This window comes from Helianthus annuus, chromosome 7 (assembly GCF_002127325.2).
Source record: "Helianthus annuus cultivar XRQ/B chromosome 7, HanXRQr2.0-SUNRISE, whole genome shotgun sequence".
NCBI lineage: Eukaryota > Viridiplantae > Streptophyta > Magnoliopsida > Asterales > Asteraceae > Helianthus > Helianthus annuus.
In genome coordinates this window covers 98,333,352-98,347,502 of record NC_035439.2, presented here as the reverse complement: position 1 = coordinate 98,347,502, position 14,151 = coordinate 98,333,352, and the positions used below count along the sequence as shown (strand labels likewise).

The 14,151-nt window shown below is 37.7% G+C and overlaps 1 non-coding gene across 1 annotated transcript; it reads right to left on the bottom strand.

Moving 5' to 3' along the window:
• Positions 1-13,331: 13,331 nt before the first annotated feature.
• Positions 13,332-13,437, bottom strand: LOC118480679. The gene has a single exon (XR_004863657.1). It is a non-coding gene; the product is annotated as a small nucleolar RNA R71 (small nucleolar RNA).
• Positions 13,438-14,151: the final 714 nt, after the last annotated feature.

Below are 14,151 nucleotides of genomic sequence, written 5' to 3'. Positions count from 1 at the left end.
AGTTTAACGCAATTAAAGTGTCCAACCCAAAAGTGTACGGGTGGTTTTAACATAGTTTAACCTAACAATACCCGTTAATATAACGGGAGGGGCGTTTCTCAACCTATAGCGCTACCATTGTTAGGGGAGGCTTGCAAAGTTAATGAACACATAGTCATGAGAGTTTACAGTAGCATAACATGTCTAACATGATTAAAATGTATCACATAGAGTATGGATAGAGTGTGCATAAAATGTTTAACGTGAATGTGTTGTTTGATATAGAATACATATTGCACCCAAAAAGTGTAAAACGAAAATGGGTCATGTATACTCACATTGATTGCGTTGCGTTTTCTTGGAAAGTAAGGAGAGATTGAGTTGGATCCAGAAGAGTGGCAACAAGCACAAGAGATTTACCCTATTTGTGATTTAGGAATTCGTTAAATAATGTTGGTAAAATGCTTAAAATGATAATGGGAATTTAGTGGAAAATACTCAATATAATGATATAAATGATAATAAAATATGATGATATTAATAATAAAGTAAAATAATAACCTCAATCTTAATATATAAATATGATAATGATAATAATAATGGTAATAATATAACCGATTTTCATAATATAATATTTGAATTTATCTTGTCATTAATAAAATAAATAGTTAATAAGTAACGATAATAATTATGATAATTTCTAAAATTTAAATATGTACTAATTGATTACTCATTTTTACATTTTATATTAATAATAATATTAATAATAATACTGAATATATATGTGTTATAAGTATTAATAATGAATATATAATAATAATAATAATAATAATAATAATAATAGAATAACAGATATATATACAACGAGAAAACGGGATCGAATCGATACCGGAATCGAGTCGTCTTCTCCGGCGACTCCGGCGAAGTTCCGACGGTTGACTTGGTCTCCGGCGGCACAGCGGTGGCAGACGGCAGCAGGCGGAGACCAGGAAGGTTCCGGCGAGAGAGATGAGTGAAACAGGGTGGTTTCCGGCGATGGTTGCAGGTCTTCCGGCGATATGCAGTGAAGAAGAAGGTGGGAGGTGAGGTGTGTGTGGGTTTGGAAGTGGAGGCAGTGTCGGGTTTTATAGGGCTCGGGATCGTGTAAATTTGGAACCGAATTCTTGATTGATTGCGAGTATAAGGAAACTTATGGAATTTGGGAAGGATTGAATAAAAAGATGGTAAGTTGGAAAATCTGCATATGATACGAGTGATTCGATTGATCATAGAAAGTCAACTGATGTTTGGGCGGTAAACTTTAAAAAGAAATGTCTGAAATCGCGTATAAGATTTAATCATTTCCATAAGTGTTCGGATGTGGCATTCCCAGCCGACCGGTTACGAGTTCATTTATTAACGCGAAGGTCGCGGGTTCGAGACGTGCAAGTGGCGGGTTTATACAAGAAACCCCCCTTTTTACCCGGTTTAAATGCGAATTTTCGCTTATGGTCCCTGTAGTTTATATATGTGTCTAACTGAGCTAACTGAGGTTCCTAACCCAGTTAAATGACTTCTTTATTAAATAACTAACCTAGTTAGGTAACTTGATTACGAAAGGATTTCACTAACCCGGTTAGGTTTAAACTAACCTAGTTAGGTTTAATTAACCTAAACTAACCCTTTTTATAATTCCCTTTTTATTTAAAATGTTTATTTATTTAATTAACTTTATTTTATTAGTTTAATTATTTAGAATATAGTTTAGTAACTTTTATTTATTTAGCCTTATTAATTTGCTTAATTATAATTTATAAATCTTATATTTATTTGTTCTAACTAGAATAAAATTTTTAATTGTAAATTTAGTTAAATAAAATAAATAAAAACAATATTGATAATTATTATTTCTTTAATAATTGAATATAGGATTTAAATAAATATTGAATAAATAAATAAATGATTAAAAAATGAATAAATGATTTAAATAAAAGAATAAATAATTAATAAATAATGTATTTAATTAAATAAATGAATAAATAAATAATTTGATAAACGCGAAAAATTACGGAGCGTTACAGTCTCCCCTACTTTAAGAGATTTCGTCCTCGAAATCTAAGGGTAAGACTTCTAAAGATTCAAATGATAGAATAGATGAGGCTTGATCATAATGATTATTTGAGAAAAAAATGTTTCCATGAAGGCGTCACATAGTATGTAATGTTTCAAATAGTTTCACATAGCATATAGTTTTCCAAATAATTCCACATAACATAACATGAGTTTCCACATAGTGTAACATGAATTATTCACATAGAGTAATGAAAGCGTAATAAATTTAGTTTGTTCACGCGAGAGTAACATTAATTGTTTTAGGTTTCGAAGATAGTGCGAAATGTGTCTCCTAGCTAGAAATGAACGAAACGTTCAAACGTAAAACACATAATAATTGAGATAACATAAAAGAGATTTAACGTAAAACATGGATTGTCACGGAACGTAACATACGACACTTCCAAAGTAAATCGAAGTCCTTCTCGAGTTAAGGAAACGTGCTTTGGCCTAATAGACAAATACTCTCATCGAGGAGCGACTAACGATATTTGTCCTTCCAGTTACTACACGTCCTTAATTGATTGGGAAATCGAAACTTTGGCGAGAGCGAAAATCGAGGAGTGGGGCTAGTTAAACAAGATGCGAGTTTCACCTCTAACTTGATAACATCGTGCCCTAATGTGGTTGGTACTTATCCTAAGATAAGGGTCCACTGGAATATGAAATGGAAAACTCCCATCAAGGTTTGGATATCACTCCTAACTTGAGGGTAGATTTCGTGCAAAAATCAAAGTATAGCTGAGTGAAAATCATCACCAAGTGTGGGAATCACCCCTATCTTGATGAGTCTTTTCGATTGTGTTGTAAGAGTGTCTTCAAAGCCTCCATGTGTGTATTGTGTTAGCCTTAGGAAAGGCATGTATATTAAGAGTCCAAAAGGAAGTAGAGAAGCAAGTGAGGTAGAAGGGAGGTTGTTTTAAGCAACACATAGTGAAAAAGCTCCTAAACTATAGACTAGGCAAGGCATTCCTAATTCCCTATAGTTATGGCTCCGATACCAATCTGGTATCAGAATACACCTACAATAGACTAGGGATAAGTAAGGCAATCCTACCTAATTCCCTATAGTTATGGCTCTGATACCAATCTGTCACACCCCAACCGATGGCGGAAACATCGGGATGAGACGAACAAATTGCTCAAAACAACATAACACTAAATGTGACAATATAGGTTAAATCATTTTATTAGATTCTAAAGGATAATACAAAGTTTCAAACATCCAAATATAAATTCAACAATAGTTTATTTCTAAAATGAGTTTCTAGGCCATCCTAGCTTGCTTTCTTGTATCTTGATAAATCAACCTGCAATATGTATTAAAATAAAGTCAACAAAAGCATGTTGGCGAGTATACAAGTTTTCATACATAGCATAGTACGTGTTTGAAATGTTGCTCATATCCAAATGTGAAATACAATATCATATTGACAGTATATACTCGAAACGATGTTACTCTACGTGTCCAAACCAAAGTTTAACGCAATTAAAGTGTCCAACCCAAAAGTGTACGGGTGGTTTTAACATAGTTTAACCTAACAATACCCGTTAATATAACAGGAGGGGCGTTTCTCAACCTATAGCGCTACAATTGTTAGGGGAGGCTTGCAAAGTTAATGAACACATAGTCATGAGAGTTTACAGTAGCATAACATGTCTAACATGATTAAAATGTATCACATAGAGTATGGATAGAGTGTGCATAAAATGTTTAACGTGAATGTGTTGTTTGATATAGAATACATATTGCACCCAAAAAGTGTAAAACGAAAATGGGTCATGTATACTCACATTGATTGCGTTGCGTTTTCTTGGAAAGTAAGGAGAGATTGAGTTGGATCCAGAAGAGTGGCAACAAGCACAAGAGATTTACCCTATTTGTGATTTAGGAATTCGTTAAATAATGTTGGTAAAATGCTTAAAATGATAATGGGAATTTAGTGGAAAATACTCAATATAATAATATAAATGATAATAAAATATGATGATATTAATAATAAAGTAAAATAATAACCTCAATCTTAATATATAAATATGATAATGATAATAATAATGGTAATAATATAACCGATTTTCATAATATAATATTTGAATTTATCTTGTCATTAATAAAATAAATAGTTAATAAGTAATGATAATAATTATGATAATTTCTAAAATTTAAATATGTACTAATTGATTACTCATTTTTACATTTTATATTAATAATAATATTAATAATAATACTGAATATATATGTGTTATAAGTATTAATAATGAATATATAATAATAATAATAATAATAATAATAATAATAATAATAGAATAACAGATATATATACAGCGAGAAAACGGGATCGAATCGATACCGGAATCGAGTCGTCTTCTCCGGCGACTCCGGCGAAGTTCCGACGGTTGACTTGGTCTCCGGCGGCACAGCGGTGGCAGACGGCAGCAGGCGGAGACCAGGAAGGTTCCGGCGAGAGAGATGAGTGAAACAGGGTGGTTTCCGGCGATGGTTGCAGGTCTTCCGGCGATATGCAGTGAAGAAGAAGGTGGGAGGTGAGGTGTGTGTGGGTTTGGAAGTGGAGGCAGTGTCGGGTTTTATGGGGCTCGGGATCGTGTAAATTTGGAACCGAATTCTTGATTGATTGCGAGTATAAGGAAACTTATGGAATTTGGGAAGGATTGAATAAAAAGATGGTAAGTTGGAAAATCTGCATATGATACGAGTGATTCGATTGATCACAGAAAGTCAACTGATGTTTGGGCGGTAAACTTTAAAAAGAAAGGTCTGAAATCGCGTATAAGATTTAATCATTTCCATAAGTGTTCGGATGTGGCATTCCCAGCCGACCGGTTACGAGTTCACTTATTAACGCGAAGGTCGCGGGTTCGAGACGTGCAAGGGGCGGGTTTATACAAGAAACCCCCCTTTTTACCCGGTTTAAATGCGAATTTTCTCTTATGGTCCCTGTAGTTTATATATGTGTCTAACTGAGCTAACTGAGGTTCCTAACCCAGTTAAATGACTTCTTTATTAAATAACTAACCTAGTTAGGTAACTTGATTACGAAAGGATTTCACTAACCCGGTTAGGTTTAAACTAACCTAGTTAGGTTTAATTAACCTAAACTAACCCTTTTTATAATTCCCTTTTTATTTAAAATGTTTATTTATTTAATTAACTTTATTTTATTAGTTTAATTATTTAGAATATAGTTTAGTAACTTTTATTTATTTAGCCTTATTAATTTGCTTAATTATAATTTATAAATCTTATATTTATTTGTTCTAACTAGAATAAAATTTTTAATTGTAAATTTAGTTAAATAAAATAAATAAAAACAATATTGATAATTATTATTTCTTTAATAATTGAATATAGGATTTAAATAAATATTGAATAAATAAATAAATGATTAAAAAAATGAATAAATGATTTAAATAAAAGAATAAATAATTAATAAATAATGTATTTAATTAAATAAATGAATAAATAAATAATTTGATAAACGCGAAAAATTACGGAGCGTTACATGCATACTTAGTACAATTGTTTACATCACATGCCTTCATTTTGGTATGACATTTGGTTTGTTTAACATGGAACAATACATTCATTAACATTGATCACGCCATTCGTTAGTAGGTAGTGGTACCATAGGAATTGACAACTCCCGTTCCTGAAATCCTGGGTTTGTTTGGATTGGAAGGAATGACCGAATTCGATATACATAACTTAGATAAACCTTTAATTTGTTTAAGGGTTTATCGCCACAGTCTCAAGGCTTGGATGTATGCATATTTCACAATACCGCATAAATGTTTATATCAGTAGAGCATGCATTGTTCCACAAGACATAACGTTGATTTAAACCATGTTTTACTTCAACACCTTGTTTTGTGCATTTTACATATGGTTTAGTTGATACATCTCACTTACCATACAAGATATATTTTGGGTACACTTTACATGATCTACATTAAACATAAACATTTTAACATTGATATACATACTTGGTGGTTTACATTGAACATAGACATTTCGATATGGTTTGCACAATAACACTTGACAATTGGTTTATACATGAACAATTTACATGGTGGTTGGTTTGGGTAAATGGTTTGAGTAACGTGGCGTATGTAATATGATACAATCATGGTGGATACGCCGCTGGTACTTCCTATATATAAATGTTTGTATTATATTACATATCGTAGCGTTATCTAAATCATTTCAGTATAAACATATTACATTTTATACAAATAACATATTCTTCACAAGACATTGTTTTACAAACAACTTATCTTATACATACTCATTTTACTAGGTTATTCTTTTAACCTTACATTTATTTATACATATCATCTGATCTTATCTTTTTTCATACGATTTACAAAACAAAACAAGTTACAAGGTTCATGACTGACTGTTATTAAATGTTTTCTTTAAACTCAAGTCATGAATCCCATTTTCACAAAAACTATGTATCTCACAGGCATTTTTATGCTGACGTACCTACTTTCACATGTGTTTTCAGGAGCTGTTCCATAGGATGATGATCATGACACTAGGGCGGACCTGTGCCTTAGAGACTAAAAATGAAGATAGACTAGTTTAAATATGTCACGAACTCTTTGTTTTCCTGTTTAAGACAATGTATTACGCTTGTTAAATAAATAAAATGTAACTTTGGTTTCCATGGTTATGAAACAATTAATTCTGTCCATCAACACTCCCTGGCGTTTCCGCCGCGGTTGCATGTTACACGCGGCCGGGGTGTGACAGAAGAGTTGGTATCAGAGCCAATGGTTATAGGGAATTAGGTTATTAGTAATGCTTTGACCTAGACTATAACTTTCTAGGACCCTAACACAAGTTATCTTGTGTTTAGATTATAAAACATGCACTTCACCTATCCTTAGGTGATAACCACAACGGGAACTTCGGTTCCGAATCCGCTTTGAAAATTAATCATCTGTTCTAGGATGATTGATTACTAGGTTTTGAACCCCTTTGGATTCTCAAAAATCTCGTCAAAGTTTTGGGCTTTAATAGTGTGAACACGTGCGAACTGGAAGAGTGAATGCCTGTACCCTGAGTTTTCTGTCTAAGGCTAGAGTGTTCGTACAAATCCACATAATCGGACCAGTCACTCTTACCTGGGAACTCTCGGGGTGAGTGTTCACTTATAGGCGAACATGTCTTCGCGATACATTATTTTGACCCACTTACTTTGACTAGACACTTCGTGTCGCTTGTTTGCTTTGCGATGCGGAACCACCATCTTTGCTTTTGTTGATTCTGTTTCATCTCATTCTCTTCATCCAGTCATCTCACTCGTTTCCTTTCATGTTTTTCCTCTTTTAGAATGCCTCCTCGACGCGAACACCAGATAGCAACTGCCGAGCTGGCAGAAATTATTGCGCAGCAGATGGCTGCTCAATTCCCAAATCTCTTTGCTCAATGGAACCAAGCCAACAATAACAACAATGGTACATGAAATTTCAAGAACTTTAACTCGGCTAAACCACTCAAGTTTAGTGGTTCTGAGGGAGCAACTGGGCTTCTTCAATGGTTCGAGAGCATCGAGAATACTTTTCGCCACGTGCAGTGTCCGGATAATTGCAAGGTCGAGTTTTCTTTGAGCGTCTTTCAGAAGAGGGCTCTTACATGGTGGAATGGGGTAATGAGAGACCGTGGTGCAGATGTTGCTCTAGCACAGACATGGGCTGAACTGAGAGCCCCTTATGATGAGGGAGTTTTGTCCTCGTCATGAGCAACGAGCGCTGGAGAAAGGGTTTGATGATTTGAAGCAAGATAGTGGCGAGCACAGGGCATATACTGATAGGTTCGAGGAGTTGAGTCTGTTTTGCCCGACTATGGTTGCCCCACTCGACAAGGCTATCGAGAGGTACATCGACGGCCTGCCTGACTCAGTACAAGACATTATTACTGGTAGCAACCCTACCACACTCCGTCAGGCGATCGAGTTATCAGCGACATTGACTGAGTCGCAGATTCGGAAGAATAAATTACACAGGAAGGGTGACAAGGGCAAGAAACAGTCGGCTGACAACGAAGATAGCAAAAAAGGTCAAAACAAGAATGGAAAGGATTCTGGTTCATCGAAAAGGGCAAGGAAGCGTAAGGCTTCCCAGAACTATGCTGTCACTGCCCAAGCTAACCAGGCAGCTCCCAACCAACCCGCACAGCCTCCAGCAAAGAAGCCCTATTCAGGAAGTGCACCTTTGTGCAATCGATGCAACAGTCACCATCAGCCGCAACATCAGTGCCGTTTCTGTACTAACTGTGGGAAGTCAGGTCATCTTGCCGATGTTTGTCGGTTTGCTCAAAATCGCGCAGTTCAGAACCCTGCTCAACAAGTTACTCAGCCTCCTGCTCAGCAACAGGGTCAAGCTGCACGACCACAATACCCACCGGGTGCTTGTTATAACTGTGGGGATCTGACCCATTACAGAAACCGGTGCCCAAGACTAGCCAACCAGAACCAGAATGCAAACCAGAATCAGGCTCAGGCTCGAGGGCGAGTCTTCAACATGAATGCTCAAGAGGCACAAGCAGACAATGAAGTGGTGAACGGTATGTTCTTTATTAATAATCAGCCTGCATCTGTTCTTTTTTATTCGGGTGCCGACAAGAGTTTTGTGTCATTGTCTTTTAAGCCAATGCTTCGCGTGTCTAGAACGAAACTAGGTAAACCTTTGACAGTAGAGGTTGCCAGTGGTGAACCCATTGTTCTTAATTCTGTTCTACGCAACTGCCAGTTGAACCTTAACGACCATACTTTTCCTATTGACCTCACGCCAATGCAACTTGGAAGCTTCGACGTTATTGTGGGTATGGATTGGTTATCTAAGCATCGCGCAGAGATAGTTTGTTCTGAGAAGATTGTTCGTGTGCCGCTGTCGACAGGCGAGATCCTACAGGTTTGTGGTGAGAAGCCTGCTGGTAGTCTCAAACTCATGTCTTGTTTTAAAGCTCGAAAGTATCTGCGAAAGAACTACGTGGCATTTTTGGCACATGTCATAGCAGATAAGGGCAAAGGTAAGCCTATTCAAGATATTCCTGTTGTACGGGATTATCCTGAAGTATTTCCTGAAGAGTTACCTGGTCTACCCCCAGCACGCCAAGTCGAGTTCCATATTGATCTCGTACCTGGTGCAAATCCCATTGCCAAAGCTCCATACCGTCTTGCACCGTCTGAGATGCAAGAGTTGTCTAAGCAGCTGCAGGAACTCTCCGACAAAGGTTTCATCCGTCCTAGCTTTTCACCTTGGGGTGCTCCCGTTCTTTTTGTCAAAAAGAAGGATGGATCTTTTAGGATGTGTATCGATTATCATGAGCTTAACAAGCTCACCATCAAGAATCGATATCCCCTACCTCGCATGGATGATCTTTGATCAATTGCAAGGCGCTTCTTACTTTTCGGAGATTGATCTACGATCTGGATATCACCAGCTTCGTGTGCATGAAGAAGATATTCCCAAGACAGCGTTCCGTACTCGCTATGGGCATTATGAGTTCACAGTCATGCCATTCGGTTTGACTAATGCTCCTGTTGTTTTCATGGACTTGATGAATAGGGTCTGCAAGCCTTATTTAGATAAGTTCATCATCGTTTTCATTGATGACATTTTAATATATTCTAAGATGCGAGCTGATCTTGAGCATCATCTTCGTCTTACTTTGGAACTCCTAAAGAAAGAGCAACTTTTCGCCAAATTCTCCAAGTGTGAATTCTGACTTAAAGAAGTTCAATTCTTAGGACACATTGTCAACGAACAAGGTATTCATGTAGATCCCTCCAAGATCAGTGCGATTAAGGATTGGGATACACCTACTACTCCTACTGAAGTTCGTTCTTTTCTTGGTCTAGCGGATTATTACCGCCGCTTCATAGAAAACTTCTCAAAGATTGCAGTTCCTCTAACTGCTCTAACTCAGAAGAACAAGCCATTTGATTGGGGAGTCAAACAAGAGGAAGCGTTTCTGACTTTGAAACAAAAGCTTTGCGACGCGCCTGTCCTAACATTGCCTTAGGGCAATGATGATTTCGTCGTTTATTGCGACGCATCTAAATTAGGTCTTGGCTGCGTCCTGATGCAAAGAAACAAAGTCATAGCATAAGCATCAAGGCAATTGAAGATACATGAGAAGAACTACACCACTCATGATCTTGAGTTGGGTGCAGTTGTCTTCGCTCTCAAAATCTAGAGACACTATTTGTACGGTACAAAATGTGTGGTTTTCACTGACCACAAAAGTCTTCAACATATCTTCAATCAGAAAGAACTTAACATGAGGCAGCGACGTTGGGTTGAACTTCTAAACGACTACGACTGCGAGATTCGCTACCATCCTGGTAAGGCGAATGTCGTAGCCGATGCTTTGAGTCGCAAGGAACGTACTAAGCTTCATTGTGTTCGTGTTAAATCTGTTATCCAAGCTCAATCCGATATCCAAGCACGTATTTCTCAGGCCCAACAAGCTTGTGTTTCACAAGGTTTGATGGATAAGGAATTTCCTTATCACATAACCCCTGCTCTTGAACTGAAGGACAATGGATCGTATTACTTCATGGACCGTTTGTGGGTCCCAAGCCAACCCTTAAGTGGTATAAACGCTATTAAAATCCCACATTTAATCGGTTAATTGTCTAGAATTAGATAACTACTGTTGCTTGTGTTTCAGGTACAATTGGGGCTTAAAAGTGTGGAAATGAAGCTTCGAATAGGCGCGACTGGATTGGAGATTGGAAGACGGAGAATAAATGAAAAAAATCAATTATTGGTATGGAAGAATTAAGAGGATAGCATTATAGAGGACGAAATTACGAGAACGTAGGCGAAAACGGTGAAGAAAACGGAGTTGAAATGAAAAAGTTATGCTGAAAACAAAATTTCATGCTGAAGCCTACCGTAACTTACGGTGGTACCGTAATTTACGGTAGACCCCAGCATTTTTCGTCCACCGTAAGGCAGTAGAGACCCACCGTAACACTTTTTGGTCCATCGTAACTTACGGTGGTACCGTAATTTACGGTGGAGATGACGGAGAAATGTGTAACTGCCCTATTTTTTGATGTTTTATTGTGTCTTTTCAAGGCCAATCAATCCCATTCGGTTACCAGCAGTCTAGGGGAGATTTTTGGGTGTTCTTGAGAGCTTGAAACAATTTCTAAACATCTTGTTAGTGTTTTTAATTCCTATGAACATTGATATGTATGTGATGATGATTGTCCAAGTCATGAGTGGCTAAACTTATGGTGATCATCCTAGGTTGAAGGTTTGTCTAAGACATTTGTGTTTTGATTCTTATTTCTAGAATAATAGACTTGCTATGATGGTTTGTTTATTATGGTGTGTGAATGTTTGTTTGTAAATTGTTGATTGATGTTATAATCATATTCTAAACCGTACGTTCTTGGTGTCGTTGACAATCGAGATATCACGGGAGGGATTAGGGTTAGATATTAATCAATTGGTTATCGGGTAACAACCTCGCATTGTCATAATCCGAGTACTTAGTTCCCTTTTATCACAACAAACAATTATACACGAATCATGTCTATGTGATTCTTTCTAGTGAATTTAAACACAATTGTCAAAAGCAAACTGGAAATTTAGGATGGTCGCTTGTTCCTAATCTGTTTACAACTTAATCTTTGACTTGCAATTTAAGTAGTTAATAGTAGTTCTTAAAATCAAAACAATCAACTCTTGAGTTTTAATTTCTGCATTGTAGGTTAATTTTAGTTTAAGTGCAAAGCTATAAAATCACACATTTTCCACATACTCCCTGAGTTCGATACCCACTTACCGCTAACTATTAGTTGTATTTGGATTAAATTTGCGTGTACCTACGACAGCACGTCAAATTTTGGCGCCGTTGCCGGGGAGTAGTGCGTAACGTGTGTTAATTTAGTAGTTTTGTTTGTTATTTTCGGGTTTACGCTGGTTGTGTTTAGTGTGCAGGTACTCACAGGTGTATGCATACTAGAGGCTCTCACAAGTCGTCACCACTATCGTTTGATCCGGAAATTGAAAGAACGTTGAGGCATAACCGAGTTGTACTACGAGAAAACAGAATTGTTGGTTCACCCACTTCACCCATCACACCACGAAACATAATGCAAGAAACTCAAGTACCACCCACAACGGGTCAAACGACCTCATCGTTTATACCTACTTCCACACAACCATCACCAAACACCACTATACCAAATACCACCATAGAACCTACTCCACCATTTGAAGTTACACCGACCAATGTCACTCAACCGATCACTACCCAAGTCGAACCCACCATTACCTTTAACCCTTCTACCACAATCCCACCATTTTCCCATTTCTTTCCCCCAACTACGGGTCAATCATCCTCTAACTTCACAATAGCACCAAATTCCACAATTGTGCATGCTACTTCATCCTTTAGACCACAAAACCAAGCGGGTTTTCAATATTCAACCCTTCCATTTGGACAATCGTCGGGAATTCAAGGAGATGGGTATGATGAAGGATTTGAGGAGTTTGAGGGTTATGATGAAGATGGGTATGCTTATGGAGGTGATGGAGATCAAGGAGACTTTGGGTATGTGCAAGGTCAATTTCAAGTAATGCCAAGTGTTGGTGGAGTGCCACAACAACATCAACTCATACCACAACACGTTAGGCCAAGGCCACAAGGACCACAATTGCAACGTCCGGTACCATTGCAACAAGTTCGTCCACCGAATGTTCAACAATTCCAAAGGCCAATTCAAAACCCACTGATGCCACAACAACAATTTCAACAACCATTGGCACCACAAGGGCATATGCCAAGACCAATGGGTCCGATGCGTCCAAGAGTTCGGTTGGGTGTACCAAGGAGGCATCTTAGAGAACATGCAAGAGGTATAGAAGCGCATTTCAGGCCAATAATCACTCATAATCCTTCACCGGTAGTCATTCCTCACAATGATCAAGGGAGGACATTTGAAGTGAGAACCAACTCATTGCAAAGCTTGCCAAAATATAAGGGTTTAGCAACGGAGGAGCCTTATTTTCATTTGGAGGCTTATGACTCGATTTGCAACACTCTTGGGGGTCAAGGATTCTCAGCCGATGATATTAAATTGGTACTATTCCAATTTTCTTTGGAAGACAAGGCGAAAAAGTGGTTCTACACATTACCTTCGGCATCTATATATACATGGGGGAAATGCAACAAACCTTTTTGGATGAATTTTACACCGCTCAAAAGACGAATGATGCTAGGAAAGGGTTGAGAAGTTTTCAACAACAACAAGGTGAGATGTTCCATGAGGCTTTTGAACGTTTTAACATGATGATAAAGAATTGCCCTCATCATGGGATTGAGATTTGGGAATTGATGAATGCTTTCCATGAGGGGTTAAGTGCCGAAGATGCTCGCGACTTAATGTCTATCACAAATGGCACTTTTGGTACAAATTATGAGCATGATGATTGGGAATTTTTGGAGCAAATGGCGGTCACATCAAAGAGAAAAGCTCAAGCATCAAGGAGAGCACGACCGGCCATTACCCGAACACAAGTGCATGCGGTTGATGATGGTAATGTACAAACTTCTAATCAAATTTATGATGTTTGTGCTATTTGCAATGAAATAGGTCATGCGGCTGAAAATTGCCAAGGAGGTGATGGGCAATACGAAGAGGTTCATGCTGTGCAAGGTCAAGGAGGGGGTGGTAGAAATTACAACAATATGAATTCTAACACTTACCACCCCGGGTTGAGGAATCACCCAAACTTTCGTTATGGGAACCCTTCAAATCAAGTCAACCCGAATTTCCAAGGAAACCAAGGATTTCGAAGGCAATATCAAACGGGTCAAAGCTCTTCGGGTGGAAACGAAGTAATGGAGATGTTGAAGGCGATGCAAGTCGAAATGCAACGAATGAATCAACGTGATGAAGTTCGGATGCAAAAGGACGAGGCCCGTGATAAAGCTATTCAAACTTTGACTACTCAAATGGGTCAACTTGCGAGTGAAGTGGCGATTTTGAAGAAAGCAAAAGGCCAGGTACCAAGTGACACGGTGATAAATCC